Source organism: Malania oleifera, chromosome 8 (genome assembly GCF_029873635.1).
Source record: "Malania oleifera isolate guangnan ecotype guangnan chromosome 8, ASM2987363v1, whole genome shotgun sequence".
NCBI classification, from domain to species: domain Eukaryota; kingdom Viridiplantae; phylum Streptophyta; class Magnoliopsida; order Santalales; family Ximeniaceae; genus Malania; species Malania oleifera.
In genome coordinates, this window is record NC_080424.1 from 76,188,051 (window position 1) to 76,200,781 (window position 12,731).

Here is a 12,731-nt window from a genome sequence, read left to right on the forward strand (position 1 = left end):
GAAAGAATTTACGGAGCGAATTATGCATCGACATTTTCGACAGAAGGATGAGTCCTAATATGGTTGTTGGTGACCTAAGATTTATAAAAATGAATTAGCTAGTCAAAATTTTTTGAAGTGTGGCCCAAGTCAACTTAATAACCAACTTAATTAGTTAGTGTCTTCCTTTACCTTGTCACTTTTTGTTCATTATAATAATTAATGGTAGTGTGGGAAGGTCCCAATTCAGTGTGTGGACACCATAGCTGAACTGCTACCCATAACCTAGTCCTCCTCCTTGACAAATCACCCTCCAACTGATGATCATCAAGATCCATAAATGTCCAACTTGGGAGTGGGAGTGGGAAAAAAAATGATAAAAGTCTACTCTTCCTATTTAAGGTACAGGGGTAGAGGTAGGGACTAGGTTAATTTCCTTTGGGTGATGACCAAATACCCCAAGAGCAAGAGCTAGCTAGCTAGCTGTCCCATATGGAGATTGCTAGTTGATGAACCAATGGGTTATCCCCCCAATATAGAAAAAATCAAAACACCAAATGACCGTATGATTTGAGAAACAGTGCAAATAGGAAGAAGATGGATGCATTGATCCTTTCAAGCTGCTGGTCTTTGGCGAGACACAGCTTGACAGTGGTAAGGGAGAGGGGCTACCCATAGACCACAGCTTATGCTGCATACCATGTGCATGTGCATTTGTGTAAAATTGCAAGGAATTTGTTTATGTTTGTTTTATTTGATTTTGATTACATTTAGGTATGTTTAGATTGTTTTAACTAGATAATGATTCTAATTTTTTTAATATTAATTTTGATATTTGGGATGGTTTTGATAGTTTAATTGTAAATTTCATGTGTCATGCTTATAACACGGTATTTCTCTGTCATAAGTGGGGGCTATCAATAAAATTGGGGCTTTCGTTTAAAAAAAAAAATTAAAAAGATTAGTGCAATTAGGGTTTCTATGTCTCAAACTTTATTTTTTCATGAGAAAAGGCCACCATACGTGTATATATTATTTTATATTTAAATAATATTTTAAATTATCCTTTGAAATTTATGTATTGTTAAATTATAAATATAGCTGGTGCTTAAATAGATCGTGTTTAAGAGGTGTCTGTCGCTCTAGTGCTCACCTTTAAATTTTAGTTAGAAGGATGAACACTTTATTCTAATTAAAGTATCTTTGTTGTCATTTAACTTAAAATACTATATTCTAAGTATATACGATATATTTTGCACATAAATACATAATTTGTTCGTATGCATGTGGACGCAGTGCTTGCATATCTTCATATATTAGACTTGGGTGCTAGGTATGTTGAGTTGAATTAAATATCCAAGAATACTAGTGGTATTAAAAAAATAATTATTGTATATTATTGAAATTTAAATACCACCACACACAAATACCACATATATATATATATATATATTCTCTAGACTCACTTTTTTTTTTAAAAAAAAAAAAGAGGGCAATACCTCTAATTATTTATTAATAAACTCTCACTTTTAGTGGAAGAAAACCGTAGTTATAAGATAAGCAAAAGGGAAATAACAGAAAAATAAAATAAAATCCTGTCAGAAACAACACCAGTAACCAACCAAGCCAAGACAACAAAATTAAACAAATCTAACAAAGAAGATAAAAATACAAAAACAAACATAGACAAATCAAAACTCACCAAACAAAACTCGATATTTGAACTAACGACGAACAAAAGTGAGACCCCACCTATCCATCCGAAGAAAACCTTTTTGATAACTTGGTAGAATGTGTTGTTCTTCGTACATTACATTGTTTCTCATTTCTCCTTATTTAGTAAGAAAATCAGTTGCACTATTACCTTCCTTATATTGATGTGTCATCATGTCGTTCACTCATTCTACCTCCACCATGAGCTCCTCCCGAAAATCCCAAAGATACCACAAACTACATCTACCTTTCCAAAGCCAATCAACTACAATTCGCGAGTCACTTTCAATAATCACATTAAAAAAATGCAATCATTTACACAAACGAATTCCTTCTCTGATTGCTTTTAATTCCGCACTATTATTCGTACAATTACCAAAATATCTTGAAAAAATCGCTTTTGTCATGCCATGACAATCCCGAATAATTTCTTCACCTCCTGAAGTACCTGGATTGCCCCTACGGCTCCCATCACAATTAAGTTTTATCCACCTTATTGTAGGTTTAACCCACGAAATAATTTTTTCAGGCCTATCGCAAACTCCGAGATGCTTAATTTGAAACTCGTTCAAAATCTTAATGTCCGACTTCTTCAATTTTTGAAAAGAATTGGTGCTCTCAGCTATAAAACTAACCTAGAATCGAACACTTCTCTACATCTAATCTGCACTTTAATAAACTCCTTCTATTCTCGCTTTACATCTTCGATTCCAGAGGCACCATGTAATCAAACACGGAATCGGCCCTATTAAAATACCTTTAATAAACGATTTTTGAGCATAGTGGAACCAATTTTCCATTCTGTTTTTCCAGGGAAGTGATCATTGGAAAGGAATCCCCAGCACCACACTAGCCCGACACCAAACCTCTAAAGCCACCTTGCCTAAAGAAAGAATATGACCAATGTTTTCCTAACTTCTATGTTGGCAATAATCACAAGCCGAAACCATCGACATTTCTTTGGCCTGAATTCTATCATCTACAACCAAGCATCTAATCCAGGCTCTCCATAAACACATTGAGATTCTTTTGGGCAATAAAGAATGTCAAAACTAGTCATTCCACACAAAATTATCACTTATGCTCCTCACTGCCTTCCAAGCCGTTTTTGTAGAAAACTTATCGTTGGGGGCAGGCTTCCAGGTGAAAATATCCTGCCCACTTTTACCAGCCAGCACCTGATGCAAAATTTCTAATGTTTTATTGGCCCCAACCAATTCGAGTAATAAATCAAAGTTCCAATTCTTATTTAACCAGCAATCCTTAATATATAGTTTCTTGTTCACAATATCCGTAGTGCGCACAGATAATGGGCCTAATGACAACCACCTATCGAACCAAAAAGAAGAGTTCCCACCTCTTACCAAAATTTTAACATTATCCATAACTTTCGGAATGGTGGCCATAATTGATTTCCAGAATCGAGAGTCATTTGGTCTCCCCTTCCTTATTAATAAATGATCGTTTCTACAATATTTAGCCCTGAAAAAACCTGCCCATAGGTTGTTAGAAGTGAGCAATCTAAAGGCAAATTTCATAAGAAGAGATTTCTGAACTTCCTTAAGATCTCTCAAGCTCATACCCCCTTCCGAAGTAGGTTTACAAATTTTCCCCCAAGAGCGCCAATGAATCTTCCTTTTACCTTCCACCTCTCCCCATAAAAAATTAGAAAGAAGGGAGTTAATGCAAGAATATGTGACCTGCGAAACCTTAATAACAGACATCAAATGATTAGGCATACTAGACAACACATGTCTTAATAAAATCAATCGTTAGCCTTGCGAGAGCAACTTAGATTTCCACCCTGCAATTTTCTTTCTAATCATCTCCACAAGAGGCTCCAATGTCCTGGAAGATAATTTTCCAGAAACCAAAGGCGCACCCAAATATTTAACTGGAAATTTACCTTCCATGAAACCCGTGATTCTCAATAAATCACATTTCCGAGCAGGAGTGATGTATTTTGAAAGGAATAACGTTGACTTTGTCTTACTAATTTTTTGACCCGACCACTTCTCATACATTTCTAGAGCATAAATCAAATTTCTAATAGACCTCTTCCCACCATTTTCAAAAATAAGAATATCATCCGTATATAGCAAATGTGAAACCAATGGGGCCTCAATCGGATGATTAAATTTACCAATACGACCTGTCTCATAGTTTTTCCTAAGTAACCTTGTCAAAACCTTCTCCATTATGATGAATAAAAAAGGAGAGAGTGGATCCCCTTGTTGTAAGCCTCTCGTAGATTGAAAAAAACCTTTAAATGTTCCGTTCATCATAACCGAAAACCACGGGGACTCCATAAATTTTTTTATGAGCTTGCGAAACCTCTCAGAGAAACCAAAAGTCGTAGGAACCTGCAAAATAAAACTCCAATTCAATCTATCATAAGCCTTAGCCATATCGAGTTTTACCATCACATTGCCTCCAGCCATTTTTTTGTGCAAAGAATGAACCATTTCTTGAGCAAGCGTAATATTTTCAAAAATACTACGCCCAGGAATAAAAGTGCATTGTTCATGCGAGACCAGCTTATTAACAACCTTGGTTAGTCTAAAAACAATAATCTTGGAAAGAATTTTATAAGTTATTCACCTGACTCACTTGAAACTCAAGTTTTTAACAAATATATATAACTTGATTATAAAATATAATATTTCAAGTGAAAACTATAAATCTACTATCAAATTAAAGAAAATAATAGAAGAAGCATTTTAACCAGAATAATTAACTATATGAACTCAATAACAAACTAATGATAAGGGTGCTTTTTCATAGAGCAATCACACACTATACCTATCAATAAATTCAATAAGTAAATATTATTTTTTTCAAAATATATTTCATAAATGTTTTGATATGTTGATTATAAATAGTGAACTTAATAGAGCATGTGTAGTGCAACAACTCAATTTTGGGTTTTTTCAACAACCTATATAATTTTGGGTAAAATATAATATTGGTTGTCCTTGGCATTGGGCAAAAGGGTCGAAACTACTCTTAAGGTTCAAGGGAAGTTCATGGGATATTTGAAACTTCAACTGATGTCCAGTGTTTTTACCAAATCTCAAGCAAGGTCAATGCCCTTTGTGTTAGCTTTACCGTGATCCCAAGAGGGGGGGGGTGAATTGGTATTTTTAAAATTTATCTCCTAGGTATTCCTCCTAATAGCAGTATGTTCCCAAGCCTATGGTCAATCCAGTGCAAATGATGTAAATATACCAGATATTAAATAAAGCAGTTTAGACAATCACACAAGCACCAGAAAGCAGTAAAGAAAGGATGACACGAAGATATGTTATCGAGGTTCAGCCAACTGCCTACGTCCCCGCCTTGGCTAACCATCACAAGGATTATCACAATAACTTGCTCACTTAAACGGGTGGAGCGGCACGTATACAAACCAGGTCAAATTACCACAGGGCTGACCTCAACCTTTATACCAATCCTTACCGGGCTGGATTACCGCCCCCTCAAGCCACTCCTGGAATCTCTCAGGTATACAATCAAACGGTACAATATATGAGTGTTTTCACATAAAGCAGATTTGTACCACAAATGCGCACAAACACATACACCACAGATGATTTAATAATGTAAGCTCAATGTGGTCTGAGCAGTTTAACTCTCAAAGATGTTTTCTATCAATGTAGTGAGTACGTGAGAGTATCAATAATAATCTGTGTATCTCAAAATATTCAATCAAACATGTTTACACATACCACCAAGCAAGCCTCAAGAATATCAATCAGAGAATATCTCAATCACACAAATGTGTATATGCTTGGATTGCAAAATAGATAATCTTTGTTTTCGGAAAATGATATAAATACTTGTATAAATATTACCACAAAGATTAGTGTAACAAGCACAAATATCTTTTCACAAATAGTTCAATAAATTCCACAAGATATTTAAGTAAGCTTGAAATATGTTTTTGCAAACCAAAAACAAATATAAACTTCCAAAGATATTGCAAGGATAATGCAACACTCGGAAGTTAACCACAAGTCTTCTTAGGGTAGGTTTATTAGCAAAGCCTCCTAAGAGAACTTAGGTTATGCTCTAGAGAGAAAAATCGATTCAACCACTTCAAACAATGAGAGCAAAACCTATTAGAATATGCACTCAAAGCACTTACAAATGATTTTGAGCTTGAAGAAGTAAGCTAGAGTGTTTTTAGGAAAGGTATGAGCAAATGGGAATCAAAAGAAAGTATTTTTGCTTGAGAGAGATTTTCTTAATCCTTTTTTCTAATCAATGCTTAATCCACCAAATGAAAGAGTATATATAGACATACTGAAAATTTTGACCGTTGGGGGCCTATTAGGGATTGTTAGAAAAGATTAATGACATTTAAATCAATTTTAACCCTGTTTAAAACATTTAACCGTGGTAAAAAAATAGGAGCAACCCGAGAGGTCCGGTCGACCAAAAATGGTTTGGTCGACCAGGACTCAAATGACTCGGTCGACCAGGGGACTTTTGAACTGAAAGGCTCGGTCAATCGGGGAGGGCGATTTCCCAATTTTTTGAGTTTCAGTCGACCAGGACATTTTGAACTGCCTGGTTCGGTAGACCAGACCACTAGGAATTCTCCCGAGAACCCTCCGGTCGACCAGGTAGTTGTAGTACAAAAGTTCTCGGTCGACCAGATGGTCAACTGTTGACCCAGGAGGGTTTCGGTCGACCAGGGCCTTTTGAACTACAAGTTTCGATCGACCGAGTGGTCAATCTTTGACCCAAAGGAGGTTCGGTTGACCAGGGCCTTCTGAACTACCTTTGCTGGTCGACCGGGTGGTCAAACTTTGACCCAGGATGTCTTCGGTCGACCAGGCCAAAATGAACTGGCTTGACTGGTCGACCGAAAGTGCATCGTGTGTGCATTTTGGTCCCGTTTTGAAACAAACAAGCCCTATTCAAGTGCCTAGCAAATATATGTGAAGGTGTGAGTGTTCTAGAGGCACTTGGGGTCCAATTTGAAAACACTGAAAAAATCCGGTGTTGGTCGACCGAGGTCGACTGAAGGGTACACCCTAAGGTCTTTCTATGGTCATTTTCTCATTCATGGTTTGTTTGAGCTTACAAAATGAATCATGCATGTGATGTGTGTGCTTATTACAAACCGATTACCCTAATTACTATTACAGACAAATTTCACTAAAATTATTACAATTAAGAGCATGAGTTTGTCTTCAAGTTTTGAGCTTTCACGTGCCATTGATGATATGCTAGTATAAACCTGCACATAAACTAGATATTTATTAAATACAATCGTATTTGTCATTATCAAAACTAGGGCGTGACCTATAAGGTCAACACTTTGTCCTATAATTTTTCATTGTTTTTATGGTCTCTCTCTCTCTCTCTCTCTCTCTCTCTCTCTCTCTCTCTCTCTCTCTCTCTCTCTCTCTCTCTCTCTCTCTCTCTCTCTCTTTTCCTCGTAAAATCTCTACTATTAATAACTTAATAAAGATAAGATAATTTTTAAGTAACATTATTGCAAAGATACCAAATACGTACCACCTTACCTGACCCAGCTAACTTGACATGTGTGGGTAGCATGTGTGTGACCAAACTGCCTAACCGACCTCCTCGCACAAGTTCCTTGACTAACCTTCTTGAATAAGCTCTCTAACTGACCTATTCGCATGAGCTCCTTGTCCGACCTGCTTGCCCCTTCACCCTTGTACATGAGTAAGCTCTTTAACCAACATGTTTGAATGAGCTCCTTGGCTAACCTACTTGCTTAAGTTCCTTGACCGACTTGCCCTTGCCAAGCTTCTTAGCTGACCTACTGAATCGAGCTCCCTAGTCGACCTGCTCAATTGGGCTCCCTAACCAACTTGCTCTTGCCGAGCTCCTCGGCTAACCTCATATACTAAGCTTATTAAATGCTCATAATCCCCACGTCCAAACAGCAACTTAAAATTAATTTGTTGTCCGCTTTAATAAAAAAAATATACCTTCCCATGATTGGGACTGATAACTAACCACGTTTGAATGAGGGAGACCATGTCTTAGACAATTAAATTATAAAGAAAACCAAGAAATAAAAAGAGGCAAGTTCACTTATTAAGGAAGTTTTTTCCATCATTTCAATGTATATACACTTATAAACTAGAAGTGGAGTCATATATATATAGACGTTAAATACATACATACATACATACATATATATATATATATATATATATATATATATAGACTTGATTGAAGTTAGTAAAAAGACTTTAAATATCTCTCACAACAAAAAAAAAAAAAAAAAAAACTAGTTTTTAGTGACAAAACTATTAGTGATAGATACAATTTTGTTACTAAAAGTAGGTATTAGTGACAGTTTTAGCAACGTCACTAATACGGCACTAATAGTTTCGTCTCTAAAAATTCAAAAATATCACGGGAAAATATTTTTAGTGCAGAAATTATCTCAGTAAAATATTAGCAATGATTTCTGCGGTATTAGTGACGAATTAAGTTCGTCACTAAAAAACACTTTTTAGTGATGATCAAATAACCATCACTACAGATTCGTCATTATTAGTGTAGTAACTCGGATAATTATAGGAGTTCAATAATTAAGAAAAGATAGAGAGAAGAGAAATTTTTCAAGGGGGTTCAGCAAGGCCTCGTCAACGAACACTCGAACAGTCTTCTTGGGCTTGTCGACATGGGTGCGTGTCTCGTCAACGATAACTTACCGAAAGGGTTGATTTTGGGGTCTGAAACTCATTGATGAGGGTTAGGAGTTCATCAACAAACTCCCTTCTGGACTCGTCAATGAGGGCACGTGGACAGCACTCTTTATATAGCCCCAAAACCAATTTCAGCGGAAAAAAGATTCATTTTATCAGTTTCTCTCTCTCTCTCTCTCTCTCTCTCTCTCTCTCTCTCCCTCTAACTCGATTTCTCTGCCTTCTCTCTACGATTTTGGCTTTGATTCTCCCCAGTTCGATGATCGGAAGCGACCATGGTGATCTTGGGGAGATTTTCTACAACATAGCCGAAGCAGAAATTCGATTTGGAAAGTTTGGGAATCATCCCAAAATCAGGGTAAGTGAATTTTTTGGTAATTCCAGTATTACTAGTTTTATCTGAAGTTGGATTTTGTGTTGTGAGGGTATATACTAGTATTTTTGGAATAAAATTAGGGTGTTATATTTTCATGGTTAGGGTGTTTTTGGGACTCAAGCATGGGTTAAGAAGCCCAGGAGATATTTTTCCCAGAAGTCCAAGTATATTAAAATTTAAGAAATTGTGAATAGGCAAGTTTAGGAAATATGAGTGAGATGGTCTTCTAGGGAATTCAGTAATTTACTGAGGAATTTGTATAAATGTGTTATTTCAGGATTTTGAGGATAGTGCGCCGTGAGCGTAGAAACTAGATTGGAGGTGAGCCTCCCAGCTAGTTAGGTTAAGGAAATATGTTATGCTAGGAAATTCAGGAATTATATCAGTAAAATATGGTATTTATTTAACAAAGTATGGGATACTATTTATATAACTTTATGGATTTTAGAACATGTATTTTATTAGCTGTGTGGCATGAGTAGATATTTGTTCAGTATAGCGTTTATGCTGCTTTCAGAATACCATGACTTATCAAAATATATGCATAGAAATATGTATTATCAGATTTTACAGAATTATAAATTTCAGTGTAAATATATATAGACAGATATTTTATAGACAATTATATTATAGCATTTACATAATTCCATGATTTCCAAAACCATAACACATAGACATTACAGATTATTTAGTCAGATATTTCAGTCAAATATTACAGTTATTTCAATCAGATATTTTAGTATTTTATATCAGATTTATAGCGTTATGGTTATTTTAAAATCATGAAGAAACATCAAGATAATACATATATACAATATTAGACCCTGATGAATTAGATCAGTTATCAGCAAGCACAATACTGTTGCTATTTCGAATTAGTTTTCCAGCTACCGTGCCACGGAGTTTGTGTTAGGGTCGAGCTGAGGAATTGGTGGAGTTCAGTTTTCCAGTTACCGTAACACGAAGTTTGTGTCAGGGCCGGGACTGAGGCGTGGTAAAAGTTTAATCAGAATATACATTTTTTTTTTCCAGGGTATTATCACAAGTATTTTTAAATATATAGATTTACAATAGAACAACAAATATATATATATATATATATATATATATATATATATATTATATTCTTATCAGTATGGTTAAATAGAAAACTCAAGTAATGCAATTATATTTTAAGCCATGTAGGTGTGTGTGTGTGTGTATTACACAGTATTTACATGATATCTCAGTTCAGTTATTTATCAATAAATTATTTATGAAACTCAGTTGTCACATACTAGTGATAGCATATTTCTTCTTACTGAGCATTGTTTCATCCCAATGGTTTAATATTTTTTCAAGTGATCCACTTAGGCGAGCGGATCAAGCTCCTAGATAGTGAGGACGAGTACAATACCTTAGCTATAGGGTAAGTTGATAGCTTTACCATGATCCCAAGAGGGGGGGTGAATTGGTATTTTAAAAATTTATGCCCTAGGTGAGTATCCTAACAGCAGTATATTCACAACCCTATGGTCAGTCTAGTGCAAGTAAAGTAAATCAATTATAATATCTATTGGAAATTAAATCATGCACTTTAAATAACTACACATGCACTAGAAAGTAGTAAGGAAAGTGATACGCATAAATGTTATCGAGGTTCAGCCAATTGCCTACACCCCCGATTTGGATAACAAGTACAAGGATTACTACTATAATTGCTCACTTAAACGGGTGGAGCGGCACCTAAACAAATCAGGTCAATTAGCACAGGGCTGACATCAACCTTTACAACCAATCCTTACCGGGCTAGATTACAGCCCCCTCAGGCCATGCCTGAAAATACAACGGTAGTCTCTCAATCAAATGGTACAATTATTATGCTTTCACGTAAAGCAAATATGTACCTAATATGCGCATTTACATACACATCAATGATATGGATATAGTGTAAGCTCAGTGATACAAATTATTGTGCTATCAACACTTAGTATAATATAATCAGTGATATGCTCAAGAGTGTTCAAAACAAGCAGTATCTTGGAATCTAAGCAATGCACAGTCCAGTAACAAATCAATATTCCAAAAATATGAATCAGATAATCAAACTAGTTCAATAAGATTTTCCTTAATGAAATACGCACAATACTAGTTTGAAAATGTTTTACTCGTTTGAAAAATATTTACACAACAAAAATCAAGCTATTGGACACTTGCAACAAAGTTGCAAATATCCTAAGCTCACTTAGTTTATCCTAGCACAAGATTTATAATCAAAATCTGTGGGATAAACTTAAGCTAAAACTCCCCAATAAAAATATTGCCAACAAACAATCAAATGGGAGTTTCTAGCAATCCTAGCAATCACAAGCACTCTAGAAATGTTCTCACAATCTCAGAATATATCAAAGAGGTGAAGATTTGAGAGTATTTGGCCAAAGAATGTACTTTGAAAAGAGAGAATTTTGGCTAATGTAAATTGCTAATCATTCACTAATTTTTTCAAATAAGCCTATATTTATTGGCAGGGGTAAAATTTTAACCATTTGGGATATGTTAGGAATAATTAAAAAAGTCTCAAATAGTTAAAACATCATTAATCCAATTTAACCCAGTTCTACCGCGGTTAAAATTATTTTACCTGCCTAGGTTCGAGTGGTTGAACTGAGGTTCGGTCGCCCGAACAGACACAGTAATAAAAGTAATTTAAATAAGTTCAGTCACCCGTGTCATGGTTCGGCCGCCCGAATCAAAGTCAGTAGCATTGCTTCATAATTTCGGGTGCCCAGTCCTATATTTAGTGGCCCGAACTCGTGTGTTCGGTAGCTCGGGGCTCATTTTGAACTAAACTACTCGGTAGCCCGAGTTGGTGGAATGTCCCTTCAAAGGGTTCGGGCGCCCGTGGAAGATATACACATTATTGGTCGATCGCTCGAGAGCCCAAGTCAACTGTTGATTCTTCAACAGTTCGAGTACCCGAGGAGTTTTGAACTGCAAGGGTTCGGTCGCCCAAGCTCTCTCAAATTCCTGATATTTGTTCAATTTAAAGCATAAATTTAACACTCCTATATATTATATGATATGTGTGTGAGTGTTGGGACCTAGAGTTTTGCTATGGTCTTATAGAGCTTACCATATATCCAATATGCATGATGTGCAGGTAAGATAAATACAAACCATATCCTAGGTTACTATTACAGACCCATATTACAATCATTGAATTTTCAATTACAAATTAAATTCTTCAGAGTCTTCTAATTGCTTCAAGTGTCATTCCTTGGAATATTCATTTAAGTCTGTACAAACACTTGACAATCATCAAATACCTGAGTATTTGTCATTATCAAAATTGGGTGCGACCTATAGGTTAACATTCTACCCATTTTTTATGATGACAAATGTAAGGACCCGAACCCAAGTGGGTTCCTACATATAAAATTTTCAGTGGACGCAAATAAATCTAAATTATTTTTATTACCAGAGCACTAATTAGTTTTATTACAAATATATGTCTCAACTATTAAAATGCAAATTTCTAAAATTCTAAAATACACAAACATATTTTAAATTGTATTATGTTAAATTTTTATTCTACTCACTCTTTTTATTCCCGCTCATGCACTTGTTACGCTAAATTTCTGGTACACTCTTCAAAATGATCTAAAGTGTAAAATAATGATTAGGGTGAGACGACGCTCAGTAAGTAAATAAGATTATTATTAGTGTGTGGCCAAAATGAACTTTGACAATATTTTAATTTCGTAAAATAATATTTAATACTATAACTTCAAAATTACTTTAAAAATAAATGTAAATTTAAAATTTACTATATAAAACTTTTATTATCATCTATAACAGTAAAATTTTATAATCATATTTTATAACTGTTAAACTGAACTTTTTAATTTTTAAAACTATAACTATAATACTCAATCATGTATATAAATATATATACTATTCCATATTAAATCATTATTTAAGCA